This window comes from Juglans microcarpa x Juglans regia, chromosome 6D (assembly GCF_004785595.1).
Source record: "Juglans microcarpa x Juglans regia isolate MS1-56 chromosome 6D, Jm3101_v1.0, whole genome shotgun sequence".
Lineage (NCBI taxonomy): Eukaryota > Viridiplantae > Streptophyta > Magnoliopsida > Fagales > Juglandaceae > Juglans > Juglans microcarpa x Juglans regia.
The window spans coordinates 15,286,131-15,303,159 of record NC_054604.1 but is presented as its reverse complement, the minus strand read 5'-3'; the positions used below and the strand labels follow the sequence as shown (position 1 = coordinate 15,303,159).

At 37.9% G+C, this 17,029-nt stretch overlaps 1 long non-coding RNA gene across 1 annotated transcript in view; it reads right to left on the bottom strand.

The window, feature by feature from the left end:
• Window positions 1-3,251: 3,251 nt before the first annotated feature.
• The window catches only part of LOC121235874, a 28,963-nt gene continuing 15,185 nt past the window's right edge, over window positions 3,252-17,029 (bottom strand). Inside the window, exons 3-4 of the long non-coding RNA XR_005934617.1 lie at window positions 4,251-4,256; window positions 3,252-3,412 (exon numbers count right to left, since the gene is read on the bottom strand). This is a non-coding gene — a long non-coding RNA (uncharacterized LOC121235874). The remainder of the gene's footprint in view (window positions 3,413-4,250; window positions 4,257-17,029) is intronic.

Genomic DNA, 17,029 nt, shown 5'->3' with positions numbered 1-17,029 from the left:
CCATCTCAACTCATCTTCGAATCCAAACGACACCTAAGTCTATCTTTGAGAACACCGATGCTCCTTGCAATTGATCTAATAGGTCATCGATACATGGTAACAGATACTTGTTCTTGATGTTTACTTTGTTTAATTCCCTATAATTAATGCACATCCTTAAAGACCCATCCTTCTTCTTTACAAATAGAACTGGCACATCCAAAGGTGATGAACTAGGCCAAATGAATCCCTTTTCCAATAATTTTTCTATTTGCTCCTTCAGCTCCTTTAGTTCTAAAGGGGCCATATGATAAGGTGCCTTAAGGACAGGGGCAGTAGTAGGTTCAAATTCTATAATGAATTATATCTCTTTATCAGGGGGTAATCCAAGTAAATCGTTCGTGAAGACCTCCGGATATTCCTCAACTACAAGTATCACTTGAATCTCCTTACTATTACTACTTTTTTCTAGTATGAAAGCTAAATAAGTTGTGGCTCCATCGCAATGCACTTTCTTTCTTGTAAAGCCAAAATCAACAAGGGGGTAGTTGTCACTAACCCTCTTGTATAACGGATTTGCCCATCTACGGGTGATTCAAAGATGATCTCCTTATTTCTACAATCTATCCTAGCGAAATGCTTGGACAGCCAGTCCATTCCTAAGATAATGTCGAATCCTAATAAGCGGAAGATGATTAAGTTAGCTTCCATTAGTACTTGTCCTAAGTTTAGCGGGCAGCTTCTCATTACGCGATTACACGTGATCAAGCCTCCATTGGGAAACGACACTACTATAGCTTGAGGTAACGTCTGGGTTAGCAGGTTACATGTGCGTGCAAACACCACAGACACAAAAGACCTTATAGTGCCGAAGTCAAACAAAGCACAGATCATATACTCGTACAGCCCGACTTTTCCTAATGCGTAATCAGTACCAACTACTTAGCAGTTATAACAAGTAAACTACTTACTAAAGAGGGGCACTTAAAGAAGAATACCAGTGATGACTCTTGTTTCTTCATCATTGGGGATTTCCTTGTTAATCTCTTCAGGGTTGAGAGCGTACACACGGGCTTGGGTAGGTGGCGTGTGATTGGGCCGGTTGCCAGGAGCGTTTCCACCTTGCCTACTATGAGGGCATTCGCGTATCATATACTCGGATTGACCACATCGGTAACACGCTTCTAATCTAACTCAACATTCTCCACCATGATTCCTTCCACATTTCTTACAAGTGGTAGGTGGGGCCATCATAACGCCTTTGCCCTTGTTGGTACTTTGAATAATCATTCTCTTAGCGTTATTTCCTCTTGCAAAGGAAGAAAAAACCCTTTTTCATTTTAAGTTAATCTGAGCTACCACGTTTCGCTATTCTACTTCAGTTATCACATCCATGTTAACTAATTCTTGAAAATTATTGATACGAAATCTGACCACGTAACTACGAATTCGGGGTTGCAGTCCTCCTTGAGATTTCAGGGCCTGCCTCTTTTCCGTAGCAATCAAGTGGGAAGCGAACCTTCCTAATTCCATAAATTTTGCAGTATACTGTTCAACAGTGAGATTACCTTGTACCAAAGTGGCAAACTCTTGGGCCTTTTGGGTCTTTATAGATTTACGGAAGAATCAATTATCGAACTTCTCTTTGAACCTATCCCAGGTCAAAGTAGTGATATGACCCAATTCCTTTACTAGTGATTGCCTCTTGGTGACCCACCAGATGCTAGCTTCTCCTTGAAGCAAATGCCCTGCATACTGTACTCTATGCTCTTTCGTACAACCACTGATCTCGAAGGTCCTATCGAGATCTAGTAGCCACTTGCTGGCTTTTAGGGGTCCCTCAACACCCATAAAACTAGGGTATTTAAATCAGGAATTTGTCATACGAACACCTTCGATTCTCCTGCCTCTCAACTTGAGGGTTCCATCTCAAAATTAACTCCTGTTGCTGCTTCCTGGTCTCCCTCATCTGACAAATTGCATTTGCCAAGTCGCGCCCTCCATCCAAACAAGGATCCTGCTCATGACGAGTATTGGATCCTTTGGGGTTCCTTTCCCTTCTTTCACATGCCATCCTGTCAGGTACGTGTGCCAGAACCAATCTTTGCTTCATGACTCAAGCCTACCCGATCTAAAGATCAAAACCTATATTCTGGCATATACCTAAGGACACGTGGGTTTACCCAGAGATGTAATTGCTTTGGTACCACCCTGTGACGCCCCCAACTTCCATTTGTTACATCTGTGACGCCCCCAACTTCCATTTGGGATGTAACAGAGACTTAGTCCCAGTTTGGATTGAGAGATTATCTCCACTCATCTCATCTCATTTCATCTTATAATCACAACTTTTTCAAATTTCCATACAAAATATAATAAGCAATTCAACTTTTTCAAATTCCAAAACAATAATAATATTAAAAAATAATATTCTAATAATATTTTATTTAAATTTTAACATTCATCTCAACTCACTATCCAAACTACACCTAGAGCATCGGCACATGCAACACAAGATTACATACCCCCGCACATGACAGTTAATATGCAATGCATCCTAGAAATGCAGCTAGCAGTATGTAATAATCGCAGTAGAAAGTAAGGGTGAAAACGAACTTATGCCAGAATAACTAAAATTATCACAATTATATTGATTAAACTATAAGCTCAAATCATTAGGTAGCTTAATCTTAGTACAAAATACCAAGTTTTCGAAAATCTAAACCAGCTGCTTCATGCGCTTTATGGCACAAAGGGTTAGGCCTAGAAATATCAAAATAAGATCAAGTCTTCCAGCGGCGTCTGGTTTCTACTCAATCCTCTTGATCCATTGGTCCATTGGATTCATCTGCGTCTACAACTTCTATAATTTCAAATGAAATGATAATGGGTCCATAAAGGGTGAGATTTATTTGAAATCTCAGTAAGATAGACAACGAACGTGCACAAAGAATAGACTATGCATGAAGAATGATAAGCATGAGATGCATGCAATGCAGAAAAATTGTATTTGTCTCCCATTCAGATATTTCAAGAATCTACATTTTCTTACAGAAGAATGTAATTTCACTTTCATTGTTAAAAATGTTGTTGTTGTTGTTGTTTTTTTTTTTTTTATCATGAATCACATGAAATCATAGAATTAACATAATGTATGGTATCTTCACAGTTCCTCATATGCACTGGTACAACTCATGTTGAAACTATATAATCTGCAGACTCGTTCTCAATGCATTGGTAACATAACAAAACATAACATCATAAAAATCATAACATGTACACCCAGTAGCATTAGGTGTCGAAACATATGACTTCACTCCGACGTTCCTTAAAAAGAATTCATTCGAAGTCTGTTGACTATTCTTCGTCAACCCACGGGTTACCACCCCATATTTAATTACTCCAGAGTGGACAAAAGAGTTCCACTAGGATACTCCAGAGTGTACTAAGTTAGAATCTATACTAGCTTAAGGAAAAAATAAAATTTTCTAGATAAAGGGGAAATTACAAAAATACCCCTAAACTTCCAAATATTGCTACTAATGCAAATGCTCTCTAATCTTAACCAAAATTCATAGTCCTCATATCTTGCACATTCTAAGACTGTCTATGCCTTAAAAAAAAAATCAAAGTGATCTTAGCCTATTCATTTTCAATTCGTGGCATGCTCTCTAGTTGATACCTATAAGAAATTTTGACTATTGATCATCATGAATGCATGCATGACAAATTCCTTCAATAAAAAAAATGATCACTATAAATCCTCAATGACGTAATAAAAGCTTAATTTTGAGCAAGTTCATCCCAAAACTCAATCATGCCTAATAAAATCCTTAAATTCTAACTAAACTTCAAGTGATGCATCTTTGACCTTTTTGTCAATGACATGCTAGAATTAAATCATGCATTCTTCTTATCCCAATCACAAGGTTTTCTAAATGCTCATATTTCAAGCATAAGTAAAATAAGTCAATTTCCTCAAATGAAGCATGATTAAAAGTCAAACCATACATGCTTTGAAAAGAGCAAAAACCATTGTAGCTAACTCCAAGTTGGGAGCAGGATAATTCTGCTTATAATCCTTCAATTGATGTGAAGCATAAGAAATTACCTTCCCTCATTGCATCAGTACACATCCGAATCCTGCTTTAGATGTGTAAGTATACAAAAGGCTTAAGAGGCTCCGATAGTGTAAGTGCCAGTGCAGTCATAAGTCTTTTCTTCAACTCAAGAAAACTCGGTTCGCACCTATCACTCCAGAAGAACTTCACATTCTTCTTGGTTAAGGCGCTAAGTGGTCCAAACAGATTGGAAAATCCTTCTATAAACCTCTTGTAATAACCAGCCAGTCCTAAGAAACTTCGAATCTCATGCACACTGGTTGATCTATGCCAGTTCATTACTGCTTCAATCTTTCTGGGGTCTACCGCTACTCCTTCACTAGAGATCATGTGACCTACAAATTTCACTTCACGAAGCCAGAACTCACACTTACTAAGCTTGGAATACAACTTCAGGTCTTTAAGTACAGTGAGAGCCATACGGCCTAGATGATTTCTGTGCTCCTCCTTGCTCTTCAAGTAGATTATGATGTCATCACTGAATATGACAACAAAACTATCTAGATAGGGTCTGAATAATTTGTTCGTCATGTCCATGAATGTGGTTGGAGCTTTGGTTAACCCAAAAGGCATCACCAAAAACTTGTACTGGTCGTACCTTGTTCTAAAGGTAGTTTTCAGCACATCTAGTTCCTTGACCTACAGCTAATGGTTTCCCGACCATAGATCAATCATTGAAAATATTGTTGCTCCTTGCAGTTGATCTAGCAAATAGTCGATCCATGGTAACAAATACTTGTTCTTGATTGTCCCTTTGTTAAGCTCTTTGTAGTCTATACACATCCTCATAGATCCATCAATCTTCTTCACGAATAGCATAAGTGCGGCCCATTGCGAAGAACTGGGATGAATAAACATTTCTCTAACAGTTCCTCCAACTACACCTTGAGCTCTTTCAATTCAGTAGGGGCCATACAATACAGCACCTTGTGCACTATTGCAGGTTCTAACTCTATTTCGAATTTCGTTTCTCTATCCAGTGGTAATCCAAGTAACTCGTTCGCGAAAACTTCAGGAAAGTATTTAACAACGGGTATCCCATGGATTTCTTCACTCCTGATTGTCTTCTCCACAATCATTAATAGAAATGCTGAGGCTTAATCCTCGATGCACTTCTTGGCTTGGAAAGCAAAAATGTGGCGCCCCCAGCCTTTGCTTGGGATTGGACTGTAACTGAAACGTCGGAACATGTAACACGTGGCTACACACCCCTCGTACATGACAGATAATATGCAATGCACCTAAGTACACTAGCAGTATGGAATAAAATCGGAGCAGAATAATAAAAGTCAGATAATCTAAGCAATGTGATAAGCAATTGCAAAGCACATGGTACCGTTACTAAACAAAATATCCAATTGTCGTTTTCTCAAAACGTGCATCATATAAATATATAGTATCCCAAAAGCATAGAGTATTTTTAATCTCCCAAAACACGGGACCTTCTCAAAATAAATCAAGTCTTAAAACTCAAAACAAGCATTTCCTCCTAAGGGAAATGGGATCCCCAACTTTATCTTTTTTTTTTTTTTAATCAAAAGGGCTCAGGCTTCACTCACTTTTCTAGGGTCCGATCTTTATCCTGATTGTTGAGCCGTTTGAATTCATCGATAAACTGGAGTATCTCAGTGATCACTTGGTCAATAGTCTCAAGGCGCTCCAAGATGGAGGGCTCGGGCGAGCTCATGACCATCTTAGGTACGATTCTTTTCGGATGAGGTGTTGTCATCTTCCGCTTGGTCATTAGAGTTCTTGTCTAAGCCTGTAATAACTTTTACCATTCCAGTTGGGGAATGGTAGTGAAAACTACCACAATAAGATTTCAAGAAATCTCAGCAAGTAAACACACAACATACAATAGTTGTAACAGCCTGCTAGAAATTCAATGGTGGGATTTCTATAGGCTTTAGGAACCTCGTGAAAACATCATAATTTTTCACGATTCGACCAATCGCGTAGGTTTTATTCTGTCAGCATAGCTAGAGTTATCACTCACTATGGTGCCAAAAATGCGATTTTATTTATTTGAAGTAGTTAGAAGTGCCAGATTAAGTTATGGTATGCGTAATTAGACTCAATTGATTATTTAGGATTATATGGTGCAATAATCCCATTTTAGTTTTCGAATGAAACGCTTGTTCGAAAATGCATTTTGCTTATTTCGTGGCATTTTGGGATTGAATTTCAATAAACAAATTGCATAATTAGGTTAGTGTGAATATTTAGGATTCTATAGTGTAAAATTTATGTTTCACTTTCCTGGAGTGAATAGTAACCTTTATAGTAGCATTGTGACACCCCAGATTTTTGCTAAGATTCCATTCATAATTCTTGTGGATATTATTTATCTATTTATTTATTTATTTGGGTTATTGGCTAAGTGTTGGGAGAATTCTGTAGGCTACTTTCTATTTTTGTTGGATTGGATCTTGGAATTCTAAGTTAAAAAGTCCACAAGAGAAAAATAGAAGAAAAGGCCCATAAGAATTCAGCCCATTAAGGACTTTGGTTTTGGAAGTCCAAACTTTACCCTCTAGGCAAGGAGATGGCACCACTTGGCTTCAAGAAGGAGTTTTTGGTCATTTTAGGAAAAGTACTTCTCACTTGAAACTTTGAGAAAAGGCAAGGATGATACTTGTCAAGCATGCATTGGATATCTAGAAGAAAAAGTGGAAGAAGCAAGGGAGGATTCGGTTTCTAGAAGAGTTGGCCAAGTGTCAGGCATGCAAATGAAATGTGAAGAGTTTTGTCTTGGGAAAGGACAAAATCTTGCTTGAGAAGAGAAGGACCTACACGCCTATAAGGATTCTAGAAGAATCTTGTGAAGGGCACACTTGAGGTGGACAGCAAGGGCAAAAGGGATTTGTGCATTTTGCCACCCTCATTGACCAATCACACAATATCCAAGACATTGGTAGAAAGAAGAGGAGATGAGCTCTTCGGCCAACCCACCCATATGCCTACACTATGCCACTTGGCGTGAGTTTGAAGTTCCAAGATAGATTGCATAGGGAAGTAGAACCTAGGGAAGAAGCACCTAGGTTAGCACATTGGTGCCACTTGGCAAACATGTTTGAAGGTTTCTAGAAGAAGCTAAGAAGATGGAGGAGGATGTTGGGTTCTGCACACACCTAGGGCACACGCCCATTTCACCTACCCACATGCCACATGTCTCACCTGCACACCTCACATCTAGATACATTGAACTTGGATGTAAAAGTTGATGAGAAAAATGAGGGGACATGGTTTCGGGAACCCCAATGGACTACACAAGCTCCAACAAGATTTTTGTGAGTCCAGAGGAGTTGTGCACGCCACTCACCCTCCCAAGCACCTCCACCTCACGCCACTTGTTCTTAGTGAAGAGTTCCAAGAAGATTTTGCATAGGGAAGACAAATGTGAGATTTTCTACAGGATTTACATTGGAATACTAAGAGACTTTTGGATCCCTAAGCCACGTGCCCACCCAAGTTATTTTCTAATATTTTGTCATTTTTCATTCATGCATAAGTAGAGGAAAAGGTTCTAGAAGGGAGTGGAAGAGACAATGCACGAAAATTACCCTTGTAGCCCTAGGGTTTTGACCACCATATTGCCACATGTCATGTTTTGAGTTCTTGAGAAGCATAAGGAAGTGGGAGAGTCACCTAGGGAACATGCATAGGAAGAAAAAGCTTTTTGCTTAGGGAAGAGTGAATGACATGCATGGGAAAAGGAAAAGACACATGGAAAAAGGAAGAGGTGCATGGGGAAAGGGAAGGACGCATGGAGAACATGCACCCACATCCTGCATGCCTTTTGCCACTTGGCAAGCATGCACAAGTCTACAAGGTTCAAGCCTAGGGTTAGGATTTATCAAATGACAATTTTGTCCTAGAGATTAATTGAATCTGGACCATATGAAGGATCATGCCTAAGGAGCCTCTTAGGATTTTGAATTTTGACAAGAAACCATGCCACATCACTCATGCAGAGGATCTTTTGGATTTCCAAAGGAGAGACAATGGAGGGGCTTTGACACATGGCATCCATGCAAGGATATTCTTAGATTTCCTAAAAAAGTAAAGAGGATTTCGAATTTCTAAGGACCCACGCCACTTGGCAAGATTATTCTTTCAAGAATTCTTTTATGTTCCCTATAGCCTAGCAAAGGTGCCACTTGTCCCACATACATCAGAAAAGACACCACTTGTCCCACATTTATTAGCTACGCCACTTGTCCAACATGCAGACCCTCCATATACCACTTGTACAACATGCAATGTCCAAAAATCTAAGGTCATCCACTTGGTAATAAAGCTGAAGCAAGAAGAAAGAGAGTTTGGGCTATTTTTAGTATAAAAACACCCCTTCATCTTCTGATTTGAGGCTTTACACAAAATTCTCACCCTATTCTCTTCTTTTCCTCTCCATTCATGTACATATCCAAAACTCTAGTTACACCACATTCGAATCAAGAGCCTAACACACTACAATGGTGAAAACTAAGAGTTGTTGGATAGAATAGTGCAAACCGAGCCTCTTATTCAAGATTTTCGACATACTCTTTGTAAGCAAGGAAAAGTTAGTAAGTACACACTCAACTTACTCTTTGTTAATACTTGTATATATTTGTGTAAATCCTTTTCATCGATATGTTTGCTTTGTTTGCTATCTCTTATTTGTTTGTTTGAATATACTTGTATGATCTTGGAATATGAATATTACATGAATGGTATGATTTGGTTCAAGATGAAAATGGCAAGAATGCTCTTAGTATATTTCAGTTCTAAGGAAAATATTGTTGCCAATTTGTGATACTTGGTGATTCGGCTATACCATGTCTTAGAAGTTTCGGATCTTGGCTAAATACCATGATTTTATGTTTCATTTAATCATGCTTTGATTTCTAAGCAAATATGCATGAAGAAAAGCATGTTTAATTGATGATTCTTTGTGTTTTTGCACCTACATGTTTCGGCCAAGGCCATTTTTCATGGTTCCATGTATGTGGTTTGATATCTCATGTGATTTATGTTATCATGCCATGAATTAAACATGTTAAGCTTGGTTATTTCATGCACAACATTTCATGTGTCACATGTCAAGCGTAAGTGTGTATGTCTTAAGTCTCATACCACATGCATTTGGAGAAAAGTGTTTTTCAAAAAGTTTTTTCAAAGAAAAGAGTTTATAAGTTTTATCACCACCCCAAGTGCTAGGACGGGGGAATGTCCTAGTGGAACTCCTCTGTCCACTCTGGAGTGCTTAAGAATAGAGTGGTAACCCTTGGATCAACAAAGAACCGTCAACGACCCTCGAATGGATTCTTTTCAAAGAATGTTAGAGCGAGGAAGCACCTAATGCTAATGGGTGCATAAGGCATGTAACCCGACGGAGTAAGGTCGAGTTATTATGAAATCTCTGTTTATAATGTATTCATCGTAGTGTACGAATTGTTGATGGTGTGGTAACTAACAGGAACACATGGTGTATAGGGAACGTCTTGTGTCCACCCTTTAAACAAGAATAAGGGCTCATATGTTATGGATCACTTGATGAAAATCTTGTGATATAATAAGGATCACTTAATGAAAATCTCGTGATATATTATGGATCACATGATGAAAATCTCGTGATATGATAAAGATCACTCAATGAAAATCTTGTGATATGTTTTTGATAAGGCAAGTTCTGATTAAGATCAACATGAAAAAGAAAGTCAAAGAAGTTTTTTGAAAAAGTTAAAGTCTATGTTACAAGTCTTTTGAAAATGATCAAGTACATAAGTCAAATTCTGGTCAAGTCATATGTCAAGTACATGTCGATGCACACATTTTATGATATAACTCTTGTATGCTTGTGTTAACTATTGTATGTTGTGTGTTTACTTGTTGAGATTTCTTGGAATCTCATCGTGGTAGTTTCTACTACCATTCCCAACCCGAAATGATAGAACCTGTAGCGGGACCAGGAGTAGCGAGTCAGGATAATGATGAAGGCAAAGGATGAGCTTAACCCGGAGGAAAGAACAGATCTAGTCATGACCTACTTGGAGATAGCTGAGATTAGAAATGCTTTAATGATTTCTCTGTTAAGGCCTTTTTAGACAATACTTGTGATGTTAAGTGTAAACAAAGAGCTTGATACTCTATTGCTAAGAAGTGTGATTTAAAACTATGAATGAAGAAGTTGGGATATTAGTTTATTTTGGTACAACATTTAAATGATTTATTCTGCTGCGATTTATTGCATACTGCTAGTATACATAAGTGCATTGCATCTTATCTGTCATGTACGAGGGATATGTAACCTTGTGTTGCATGTCCCAACATTTTAGTCACCGTCCAATCCCAAGCGGAGGCTGGGGCGCCACAAGCATTTAGTGCATTATTTTTAAAATCACAATGTGGAATATCGAAATTAGGTTAGAGAAATTTTATTTGGACACTTGGCTGGATCTTAGCCACACTTGGTGAATAGTATTGGACACTTGGCACAAAGAGGAACAATGAGATGAATTGTGAAGGAATCAATGTGAAAGATCATGCCACCTAAGCAAAACCATGTTTCCTATCTGATCAACCAAATTGTGCTGAACCAAAGAGGGTTTCAACCCTAAATGGTTGGAATCCAGCTAAAATCCCAAAAGCTTGGTTGGAAACTGAAACCCTAAACGGTTTCCCCAAACCCTATTTGATCTAACTTCTAGCATTGTGTTTAATTACTTGATTAAATCACTTCCACATGCTATTAATTTCTCAAATTCATGTTATGACATCATTATCCAACCTTTTAAACCTTGTAATTTTGATTGGGCCAAGAAATATTAGATTTGAGTTTGATAGCATCCTAAACTCTAACCAAATTCTCTTTAAACTCCAAATTGAAGCCCAATTGCTTGAGGCCCACGAATTTGGCCACCTTGGCAAAACTTCTTGAGGAAGTTTCCTCTCCCATATGGCAGGACATCCATTGCCCTTGGCTGCCCTAATACTGCCTTGATGTGAAAGGGGAAAACCACTTCATCACCCTCCATACCACACGGCAGAAGCAGCTAGTCCTTGCCTCTCATTATCTTCATCCCGTTCTTAGAGAGAAACCCAAAAGAGCTCTCTCGGGAAGTTTTCTGAGTATTTTTTGCATGGCACTTTTGGACCCTTTGCAAGTATTTTCTCGCAATGACCTCATGAAAATTGTTCATCTTTGAATTAGTTTCTGTAGATATCTTATGTGTTTCATTTCGTGGTCCTTTGGTTGGTCAAAAGTTGTTTTAACCATGGAAAGGTAATTCTGGACGTAAAATTGGAGAGTGTGTTATATTTTAAAATTTTTGACAAAGCTAATGGACATATCTTGGTCCAAAAATTTTATAAAGTGTTTTTAACATGTGTTTATGAATTTTCATTGAGGATTTGTTGCATGACTAAAGGTTTTGATGAAATATTTTCTTAGATATAGAAACTTAGAAACTCAAAGTGGAAAAACAGTTTTTGTTTTTGAGAAAGTTTGAATACTTCGTGGTTTAATCTTACTCCAATGGTTTTGATATTTTTATTTGATGATCCTAAGCCTCTTATATGCATGTTAGGATGTTGGTTTAAAAATATTTAGTATTAGTTTCAAAGATATAATTTTTCTATGCAAGAGGATTTCGATTAGACCTAATATTTGATGTTTTTGGGTTAGATCCATGTTTTATTGATTTTTGGCTATGTGATTTTAAGTTTGATGGTTAGATATATGTAATGCCATGCCACGTCATTACATGTTCATCTGTTACACATGATGTATACTGTCATGAAATACTTATCTGTTACACAATATATTTTGTCATGCATTCCTATCTGTTGCAAGTATGTCATGTCGCGTATGCCATCTATTACATGTATGTCACGTCACGTAATATTCACTATTACATGTTATGCCATATTACAAAATATTTTATGTTACATGTTATGCCATGTTATGAAATATTGTCAGTTATATGTTATGTCATGCTACGTAAAATTTTTTGTCAAATACGTCATGTCTGTCGTCTTACTTTCATGTCATGTTAGACTTCGTTAGGACTTCTGTCCTTTTGTATTCATGTCACGTTTCATCTCGGATACAGTTTGTATATTCGAGAACAGTCATGTCAGATTATTGATCTCGAAAGGATAGCCGAGAAGATTTTATACGCTGGATATCTATTTTAATTTAAGGTGAAACTGGAATATGGTGGGATACACGGAGGCAGCTTCTAGTTGGGGAACTAGGAAGTCTCGTTGCACTCTCAAATAAGAGTTTGACAATAGATTATTCCCAGATTCTATCAAACAACTAAAGGCGCAGGAGTTTGTATCTTTGACTCAGGGTAGTTTAACGGTGAAAGACTACGCTGCCAAGTTAATGGCGTTGGGGAGGTTTGCACCTCACTCGATATCTACAGAGAGGATGTGGGTGTAGAAATTTCAAGGAGGACTTCAGCCTAGGATCCATAGCCAAGTGCCTTGTCATAGAATAGAAACCTACTAGGAGTTGGTAAAAGTCGCTGCCATAGCAGAGGCAAAGCAGAAGGGTTTGACTGCCTAGATCATTTCAAAAAGAAAGAGGACTTCATCGAATGCTGCTGAAGAGAGTTTGGAAAGGAAGAAGATGTTTACTGGATCAGATAAAGGAAAAGGTATCGAGATTGCAAGCTCAATGCCGATCGCATTTGCAATTTGTGGAGAGTGCGGTAAACACCATAAAGGCAAGTGTAGAGTCGCATTGGGGACTTGTTTCAGGTGTGGCTGATCAGGTCATATGATCCAAGACTGCTTCAATGTTACCTTGATGAAGGAAAGACAGAGGGTTTCCCTAAACGGTGACTACAAACCAAAGTCGAGGCAGCACGTACCATTAGAGTGTACGTTGTCACTCAGGGAGACAAGGATGCTGACGCCCCAGGAACTAAAGGAGATGGCACCGTCACTGGAATTTTTCTAAGACCACTGTATTGATTAAGCTTAGTTAAGGTTGATCAGATTGCAATTGATGGTATTATTGCATTATTGTTATTTTGGGTAATGTTAAGTCATTGAGGTTTGTAACTTGTACGCTGTTTGATTCAAGTGAGTCCCTTTTTTTTTTGGTGATTGTGGTATTGCACGAGAGTTTAGTTCAGAAGCCGAATTGTTACCTAGCTAGTAAGAGTAACAATTCTCATCATGAGAATTATTGCTCATATCAGTGTAGATATAGAATACCCTTTAACAGTTAGAGGAAGGATATTGAAGGTTGATGGACTAGTATTCGGTGTATTTGGAGTTTGTTTTGATTTTGAGGATCCAATAGAATTTGTATTCGGAAGAGTAAAGTATTTGGGACAAGCTTTGGCCTTAGTAGGATTCATTTATGATAGTAGTTTTATCTAGCCGCCATTAAATGGTTTTTGGCGAACCATTGTGTTTGTGGAAAACGTAGATCGCCCTTACATTGGAGACTTTTATATGGGAAGTAAAATCTTGGTCTTGAGGATTTACGTGAATAGTAGGAATTGATCCTTTTATTTAGAATTAGAATAAGAGGCAGCTCATGATGGATAGAAGAGCTATGCCAATCGCAAGAGAGAAAATCTTGAGATTAGGTTAATAGCTGATCGTTTATTGAGGTACCGCATAGGAAGAGGAACGATTCGTTTCAATTATGAAGGAGTAGGCTAGTCCTAGGTGGATAGGATTCCCTGATGAAATAGAGAAAGTGTATTGCTTGTTTTTTTTTTTCTAAGGAAAAGTTTTGGGAGATTATCCACTTGAAGTTTTAGATTTAGAGAGTATGCCGGTACGACTTGATCTACTTTGTGGAAGGATTCCAGTACAAGTGTTGATTTGAGAGAGAGAGTTAAGGAATGGTAGACTTCAGGGGATATATATACCAAAACAGCGGAAAGAAGGAAAAGCCGAAGCTGACTGAAGAAGAAGAGAAGGAAGGAAGGGAAATGAAGAATCAGAGTAAATTGCACAATAATTAAATTATGCAAGCACAAAATAAACAGACGGTTTAAACCGGCCATATGCATGTATGAGTATGCAAAATTAATTCTAATAAACATATAAGCTTTATTAAAATTAACAAGTTTAAAGTAATTATAGACACAAGGTAGTGCAGATTTGCACTTACAGAAATTAGGGTAAATAAGGAGACTCAAGATTAGGGAGAGAGGATCAGAAGTGTTTCTCTCGAGTGTGAGTTCTAATTTGAGTTCTGCCTTAGCTCAAGTGTAAGGTTCTCCTTTTATAACATAAGGAGTTCCTGTTTACAATCATTAAAGTAAAATAGTAAATCAATCCGTGAGTGAATAGTAGGAACTGTTTAAGCACGGGCACAAGTGGTATCGTCTTTATGTCTTCCAGCTGTCTCTGGGGCGGCTGATTTAGGCATAAGATGACAAAATAGTATTCGGTTGTCTCTATGTCTTCCAGCTGTCTCTGAGGATGGCTGCTTTAGGCACAAAGTGACAAATATCTCAAAGATGACTCTAGTTAGTCTTCTTTGAATTCAAGTAGTAGTCAATCATCTTCTAACTTTGGAATGTCTTCGGAGTCATGACCAAATAGATTATTGTACGAAGCCTCTGAGGATGCTTCTGAATTCTCATCGTCTTCAGAATTATTACTCGCGGACTTAGACAATTGTTGCTCAAGCAATTTTATTAAATCTTTTTTACCAAGTCTGTTGAGGATATTATCTTTGGCAGACTTAGAAGATTTCTTTGAGGATGAGCTGGTGGCTTTTCCTATTGCTGAAGTAGTTGGTGAACTAGGGGCCTGAATCATTAGGGGATATTCAGGAACAGGTGAACCAGATTTGATTGCTGGAAATTCTTTCTTGTCTTGCAAATCAGGGGTGACTTGAGGGAAAAACTTTAATCATCTGGTTGATTACTTTTTCAGTATATCCAAACCTATCCCACCACCTTGTGAAGTAGGCTCGATCAATTATGTTAGCATTTTTCTCATAAGTCCATTTGAAAATCCACAGTAGTTTGTAGTTCTTGCAAAAATTGAGCTCATAAGGAAACATGACTGAATGCCGGTTTAATTTTGTACCAGCAACTTGTCTGTAAAATGTAAAAGCTCTGGCGAGCTGCTCAGAAAGATTGTCTGGAATTATACCAAATTGGTCCCACCATTGGAGAAACCAATAAAGGAAAGTTCATTTGAATCTTGTATCAAAATTGATGAACCAGGAATGGCTCATATCAGGTACCTAAAAAAATATGAAGCGTCTCCAGGCAGTTATATAATCATAGTAATTATAACTCAGTGTAGATTCTGAGAGTCTTTTGGGAGTCCATGGGTTTGTTCCCCATTCGGCTTCTGTAATGACTCGGAGGATGTAAGCACTGTGATAGATTAATTTGGTGGAATCATTCTTATCATAAATGGGTTTTATGACAAGAGAGTTGGTGAGAATCAAGATACTAGAATAATACTGGAGATTTTTGGATAAATCTTCAGGTATCCAGTGGAAATTAGGGGGAAAATAAGAAGATGCTATTTTGAATGGATCTGTTAGATTAGAACGGTTAGGTTCTATATGAAACAGATGGGTTATAAACGGCTTCTTCAGATATTCAGATTTTCATTTGGGAGGAAAAACTGAGGAGTAATTAAAGCAGGTACTTTTGATGCTATTGCTTTCGCATATGGATCAAAAGATGTAGAAACCGTAGAGACGAAGGTCGCCGGTTGCACAATTTTACCAAGAGGTGTGAACCTATTGGCAATATTCAGTGCTGTTGATGAGGCACTGGGCACAGTGGTGGATCCAGACTCATTCTTGATGAGTTTTATACTGGGTATTGGAGGTGGGGAGTTCGCTCTCTGTTTTTCTTTTCCTTTCTTCTTGCTCACGCTCATGGTTGGGTGTTTGCAAGAACTCTCTGGTAAGAAAATCAGGGATAGAATTATTAGTGCCTTTGATGTATTCCATATCGAAATCAAAAACACTTAAAATACTTTGCCATCGTGCAAAAATATGTTTTGATGCAATATTTTCAACATCTTGTTCTAAAACAAATTTAGCACTCATGCAATCAATTCGAAGTAAAAACTTCTTATTTAGCAAATCAGATTGAAATTTAGAAATACATAGTACTATAGATAAAATTTCTTTTTAGTAGTACTATATTTTTCTTGTGCAGGATTCCAGGTTCTGGAATGGAAGCAAACAATTTATTCAGGCGAACTAGTGAAACAGATTGTTTCAGATTGCCACCATAACCAATGTTTGAGGCATCTGTTTCAACAATTTTAAATGAATCAGTAGTGGGGATGCCAAGGCACGGGAGAGATTTGACATGTGCTTTGATTTTCCTCACTAATTTTGTATGGATTTTTGTCCAAGAGGAGGATTAGAAAGGAGTCGTTTGAACAAAGGACGACACTGTTTCCACATATCCTTGTTGAAATCAGCAACATAATTGAGAGATCCTAAAAATCTTTGCAATTGTTTTTTGTTAGTGATGACATTAGGGAATTTGTCGGCGAAATCAATGACTCTTTGAATTGGCCTGATTTTACCTTCAGAAATATCATAACCAAGGAATCTGATCTTGGTTTGAAACAGTTTGATCTTTTTCGTAGAAACGACAAGATCATTGATTCTAATGATGTCTAGAAACGAGTTCAAATGTTTCCAGTGTTCATTAATAGATTTAGAAAAAACAAGGACATCATCTATATAGACGATGATAAAAGCAGTGAACGAGTTAAAAACATCGTTCATGATATTTTGGAACTCACTATGGGCATTTTTTAGATCGAATGGAATCACATTCCATTCGAAATAACCCAATGGGGTAACAAAAGCTGTCTTATACGGGTCTGACTCAGCTATCTGGATTTGCCAAAATCCAGATTTGAGGTCAAATTTGGAAAAGACCACAACATCACTCAACCTATGAATTAAGTCATTTTCT